Raw genomic sequence first — 7,002 nt, 5'->3', positions numbered from 1 at the left:
AGCCTTGAGCGACGAACATCTCAAGGCTGGGGCCTTTCTTCCCTTGGACCAGTACTTCACGGACTTCTTAAACTATGTGAAGTTGACCCCCTTCCTGCTCCCCCCTAACTCCTACCATATATTAGCGGGGTTGAAGTATTTGTTCCTGAAGCAGGAATGGGAGGTCCCCATGCTGGCGGACATCCTTTACTTCTTTTGCCTCAAAGCCAGCCCAGAACAACGGGGGCGAGGTGACGGGTTCTACTACCTGACCTGTTTTCCCAATTCGGCTGCGATCATCGAGCTGCCCAACCACCCCCAATGACTTCAAGAATCAATTCTTCATGTTAAAGGGGTTTCGCAACTACGAATACCATTACTTCAACCGTCCTCGTAAGTTTCTTCTAACTTTAGCTCGCAAACTGGTCGCTGATTAGTCTCTTTTCATTCGTTGCTGACTTGAAAACTATCATGCAACTATTTTCGTGAGGATGGCTAAGTCAGTGACCCTTGGGGGTCAGTACGAAACCTTGGTGGGGCTTCCCCCAAGTGAAAAAGACTTCCGCCAGCTCGTGTCTGATGCTGGCATGTAAGTTAATTTCCTCAGGCCAGACTCTGGCCTTGAGGAGACCGCGGACCATCCCCGCTGCTCGCGAGATGGCGCCCATCCCCAAAGAGGAGGCCGTGGATGAGGACGAGGACGAGGAGGACGAGGTGCCCCTCGTGCACCGGAAGCGGGCTCTAGAGGTCGCCTAAGAGGTCAATGCAGAGAGGACCCAGTCCGGGGCAGCAGTCGGCCCCTCCGGCCAAGGTAACCCTTATTTATTTAGGGCCTTAGACAGGGCCGCTGCAGACCTACGGCTTGCTAGGTTTAATCCCAGCCAACTCGTTCACCGCCACCAAAACGACCTAGACCACAACATCACTCTACTCCAGTGTGTTGACCAGCTCGTGCTGCATCATGACATGGGCCGCCCTAGGGGTATTGTAGTAGTAGATAATACCCTGACCTTTAGGTCGGCCTTCTTTGAGGAGTACGGGACCAACCTTAGGTCGTGGCCCTCCCTCCTGGAGGGTGTAGTAGCTCCGGGTCTTAGGCAGTATGTAGAGGAGTCCAGTCCTGAGGTGGATCTGGACCCAGAGCCTCCTCTCACCCGTGAAGTCATTATCTTAGACTCCCCCGTAGAAGCTCCAGGGCCAGAGGTAGGACCCTTTTCAATACATAAGCTTTGCTTTTTTTTTTTTTTTTGCACATAAATATTTTTACATGAATATTAATGCTTTGCTGTCTTTGTTTCAGACGAGGAGATGTCGCAGCCCGGGGACAATGTTCTGCGGTCTATGTTCCAGGGAGCAAACCCCTCCTCCGGGTCCTTCGGGCCTTTGGTGAAGAGGCTCCGGCTGGCCAAGAAGACCATTGGGACTTCTTCCAAGTCTCCTGCCAAGGGGAAAAACCAAGGCCCTGCTGCCATAGAGAAAGTGCCCCCACCCCCTCCTGTAGTGGAGAATATGGCTCCACCTCCTCCGTGACCTCCTGTCCCTACTCAGGAACAGGAGGTGCCCACTGGGACCTTGCCAGCTCCGACCCCCGACGTGCGCGTCTCGGTCAACCCCCAGGCCTTGGAGAAAGTCCCCGAGGTCTTTAGGGGGACGGTCTACGAAACCGCGACCTACATGGTGGACCACTACTACAACGCCACCCCGAGGGACTTGCGGGAGATCGAGACAAGAAGCCTCGAGAACGTGAAGGAGTCTTCATTGGGGATGACCCTCACGGTAAGTTGGCTTTACCACTAGTTCTTCCTGTTTGTTTTTTTTTTCTAAGGCACTTGTCTTGTTATCTTTTGGTCTTGCAGACGGCTTTGGTTCTCCACCAGAGCATATCTCGGTCCAGGGCCAGGATCGATGAGATCAGGGGTGAGCACTAGGCTGCTCAGGTCGCCCTTGTGTCTGCTCAACAACAGGAGCAGGATGCCAAGGCGGCCCTAGCAACTACCCGAGAAAATGAGAGGGTTGCGCAGGCCGCTTCGGTTGCTGTGCAGACTGAGATGGAGGCATCTCGGGCCAAGCTGTAGGAGGCCGAGGCTACCAGGGTCACCCTAGATGCCTCGAAGGTCGAGCTTGAGGAGGCCAAGGCTGCTCTGGTGGCGGAGAGGGCAGCTTCTAGCTCCTCCATGGAGGCCATGCCGTACCACTGCTGGGCCTTCAACCAAGATGGTGACTTTTCCTTCTTGGGGCCGGACGTGTGGGGGTCCTTTTTGGAGAAGTTTAAAGCTTACCTTCAGCAAGAGGCGCCCTCCGAGATCGGGGAGACTTCCACTACCACCGAGAAGGATGGCGAGGGGGTGACTTCATCAGAGCGGCCTAGCGGGGCTGAGGATTTTTCTCCTTTCCTTTTATTATTTACTTTTTTTTTGTAATTTTTCATCAAGAGGTTTTTATCCTCGAAACAATTGGTATCCCCAAATTTATTTCAATTTATTTACATATTTTTTCCTTGACCTTATGGTTACTTCTCTTCAATGCATTTGGTGAGAACTTAGTTTCTGTTGGTGTTGTGATTGACATCTTATGCTTTTTAGGAAAAAACATATGTTAATCAATTTGAACCAACTTCTAAGATTTAGGACCTGGTTGTATCCAGGATATTAATTTTAAAACTTAGTAAGCGTCAATTCTTTATCGATATCTCATGCTTTTTTTTAAAAAAACATCGATCAATCAATTTGAACTAACTTCTAAGTTTTAGGACCTGGTTGTATCCAGGATATTAATTTGAAAACTTAGTTCGCGTCAATTCTTTATCGATATCTCGTGCTTTTTTTAAAAAAAAAAAAAACATCGATCAATCAATTTGAACTAACTTCTAAGTTTTTGGACCTGGTTATATCCAGGATATTAATTTGAAAACTTAGTTCGCGTCAATTCTTAATTGATATCTCGTGCTTTTTAAGAAAAACATCGATCAATCAATTTGAACTAACTTCTAAGTTTTTGGACCTGGTTATATCCATGATATTAATTTGAAAACTTAGTTCGCGTCAATTCTTAATTGATATCTCATGCTTTTTAAGAAAAACATCGATCAATCAATTTGAACTAACTTCAAAGTTTTGGGACCTGGTTGTATCCAGGATATATGTCCCCCAAGTAATCAGGAAAGGGTTTTTCATGGTTACTTGAGTTTACACCCACAAACATATACAATAGTGTAAAAGATTAGCTGTTATTACTTAATAAACAAAAGATGGCCTTTCCACTTAAGCCCTACAAAGATATTATTGATAATATTTCTTCAAATGGATAGCGTTCCAAGTTCGTGGGACTGCTTCTCCATTAAACCAAGCTAGCTTGTAGGTTTCTTCTTTCACTACCTCAGTTATTTGGTAGGGCCCTTCCCAGTTTGGTCCCAACACTCCATCCTTGGGAACTTACTGGCTAGGAAGAATCTTTTGAGTACCAAGTCGCCAACGCTAAAGACGTGTTTCTTGACCTTTGAGTTGAAATAACGAGTGACCTTTTGTTGATAATGCGCGAGCTGCAGCTGTGAATCTTCTCGTTTTTCGTCAATCAGGTCGAGGGACGCGCAGAGAAATTCGTCATTGCGGTCTTGGTCAAATGCCTGGACTCTATGCGAGGCTACCTTTACTTCGACAGGAAGGACTGCCTCACTCCCAAAAGCCAGGGAGAAAGGAGTATGACTCATCGGCGTTCGATGTGAGGTCCGGTATGCCCACAGTACCTGGGGGAGCTGTTCTGGCCAGACTCCCTTGGCTTCGCCCAGTCTTTTCTTAAGGCTTGCCTTTAGTGTCTTATTGACGGCCTCGACCTGCCCATTGGCCTGGGGATAGGCCACGGAGGAGAAGCTTTTAACAATGTCGTGCCTCTCACAAAATTCAGTGAAGAGGTCGCTATCGAACTGCGTTCCATTATCGGACACGATCTTCTTTGGCATCCCGAATCGGCAGATAATGCCCTTAACCACGAAGTCGAGGACTCTTTTTAAAGTGATCGTTGCCAAGGGCTCTGCTTCTACCCACTTGGTGAAGTAGTCAATAGCCACCACCGCGTAACGAACTCCTTCCTTTCTAGTAGGGAGGGCACCAACCAAGTCAATCCCCTAGATCGCGAATGGTCACAGGGACGAGATCATCTTCAGCTCGACCGGGGGAGCTCGGGCAACTGTGGCAAATCGCTGGCACTTGTCAAATTTTTTGACGTAGGAGATCGAGTCCTTTGACAGAGTGGGCCAGTAATACCCTTGCCTTAATATCTTCAGGGCCAGGTTTTGGCCCCCAGTGTGATCTCCGCAAAAACCTTCATGCACTTCCTGTAAGACGGTCTTTCCCTCGCCTGGCAGAACACACCGTAGGAGAGGTAGAGAGTGTCCACGCTGATATAATGTCCCATCTATCACCGTATACCTTGGAGCCTGGTAAAGTACCCTCCTTGCGTCATTTCGTTCCTCGGGTAACTTTCCTGCTGTGAGATACTCGAGGATGGGAGTCATCCAAGTCGGTCTGGTGTCAATCATCTCGATCTCCACCCTGACTTCCTCTATGCTGGGTCGTTCCAAGAACTCTACCCGAACCAGCCCCAAAGTCTCCGCCTCCCCAGAGGTAGCGAGCTTTGCGAGGGCGTCCGCGTTGGCATTCTGCTCCCGAGGTATCTGCTCGATTGAGCCATGCTCAAATGCAGATAGCTCGCTCTTTACCTTGGCCAGGTAAGCAGCCATCTTGGTTCCCCGTGCTTGGTATTCCCCTAACACTTGGTTTACCACGAGCTGGGAATCGCTGTAACACTGGACTGAGCTAGCCTTCAGCTCCTGGGCCACCCTTAGCCCAGCCAGTAAAGCTTCGTATTCAGCCTCATTGTTGGACGCTTTGAATCTGAATCACAACACAGAGTGGAATCGATGTCCTTCTAGGGATATCGATATGATTCCAGCCCCGGAGCCGCTCTCGTTAGACGAACCATCTACGAAGACCTTCCACGAGGCCTAGGCTAAGGAGGCATGGACTGACTCTTCTACAGGATCTTCTCGGAATCCTGTGCACTCTGCCACAAAATCAGCCAGGGCCTGACTTTTTATTGCAGTTCGCAATATGTACAATATCTCAAATTGGCTGAGTTCAATAGCCCAATTCAACAGACGTCCCGATGCTTCAGGTTTTTGCAAAACCTACCTTAAAGGCTGATTGGTTATGACGTGTATTGAGTGGGACTGGAAATATGGCCTGAGCTTTTGGGAGGCCATAATGAGACAGAAAGCCATCTTCTCCATCAAAGGATACCGAGATTCAGCTCCGAGAAGCCTCTTGCTGATGTAATAGACTGGCTTTAGAGATCGGTCTTCTTCTTGGACTAATACGGCACTAGCTGCATCTTCCGTGATAGCTAGGTAAAGGAAAAAAGGCTCTCCTGCCGTTGGCTTGGATAATACGGGCGACTCGGCTAAATGTGCTTTCAGGTCGAGGAAGGCACGTTCGCATTCCTTGGTCCACTCAAATTTCTTATTCCCCCGGAGCAGGTTGTAGAATGGCAGACACTTGTCGGTAGACTTAGAAATAAACCGATTAAGGGCCGCCACCCTTCCTGTCAGACTTTGAACGTCCTTTTACGACCGGGGTGAAGGCATCTCGAGTAGTGACCTGATCTTATTAGGGTTTGCTTCTATTCCCCTGGTATTAACAATGAAACCTAGGAATTTTCCTGACGCGACCCCGAAAGTACATTTTTGGGGGTTAAGCCTCATTCCGTATTCTCTCAATATCTTAAAGCATTCCTCCAGATCGGAAACATGGTTATCGGCAGTTTTCAACTTGACCAGCATGTCGTCAACATACTCTTCCATATTCTTCCCGATTTGGTTGGTAAACATCCTATTTACCAACCTCTGGTATGTAGCTCCGGCGTTCTTCAGACCGAAGGGCATGACCTTGTAACAATAAACGTTAGTTGGGGTCATGAAGCTAGTGTGTTCCTGGTCTGCTGGATTCATGGCGATCTGATTATAGCCCGAATATGCATCCATAAAAGACATGAGCTCGTGCCCCACCATGGCGTCTACCAATTGGTCGATCCTTGGCAAGGGGAAGCAATCTTTGGGGCAGGCTTTGTTCAGATCGGAGAAGTCGATGCAAGTCCGCCATTTCCCGTTGGGCTTTGGGACCAATACAGGATTGGCGACCCAGATCGGGAACTTTGCCTCGCGGATAAAGCCGCACTTTAAGAGCCAGGCTACTTCCTCTTCTAGGGCCTTAGCTCGGGTTGTTCCTAGGCGCCTTTGTTTCTGGGATTTTGCAGGCACGCTTTTATCCAAGTGGAGGGTGTGCATGATGACGTTCGGACTGATCCCTACCATGTCTTCATGAGACCAGGCGAACACATCTAAATTCTCTTGCAGAAACTTAATCAGCTCCGCCTTCCTTTTGCTACAAAGATTTTTCCCGAGCTTTGCCACCTTCAAGGGATCTTGTGGATCGATGCTTACCTCCTCAAGCTCTTTGATGGCCTGGAGCTCGGATCTATCCTCACCTATTCTGGGGTCGATATCATTATTTAAGATGATATTCTTCCCTTTGGCACTCTGAGGATTTTCAATCTCAAGACTAGGCGCAAGTTCTTGAGATTCCTCATTCCCGCCCTGGATGGTCATCGTTAACTGCCCAGGTTTTGATTTTCCCTTCATAGAAATGCTATAGCATTCCCTGACAGCAAGCTGATCACCTCAGACCATGCATATCACCGAGGAAGAGGGGAATTTTAGCTTGAGGTGGCGGATGGAGGTTATGGCTTCAAACGCTATCAATGTAGGTCAGCCCAAAATAGCATTGTACGCGGCGGGACAATCGATGACCACAAACTCGAGGAGTTTCGAGATAGTCCGGGGCCCTTCTCCCAAGGTGATCACCAGCTCGATTGTTCCTATTGCCGCCGACCCCTCTCCAGAGAATCCATATAGCATCATGGAGGTGGCTTTCAACTCAGTGACAGATAAACCCATCTTTTCTAGCGTAGACC

The sequence above is a fragment of the Humulus lupulus genome, chromosome 4 (assembly GCF_963169125.1).
Source record: "Humulus lupulus chromosome 4, drHumLupu1.1, whole genome shotgun sequence".
NCBI lineage: Eukaryota > Viridiplantae > Streptophyta > Magnoliopsida > Rosales > Cannabaceae > Humulus > Humulus lupulus.
Note: the sequence above shows the minus strand (reverse complement) of the source record.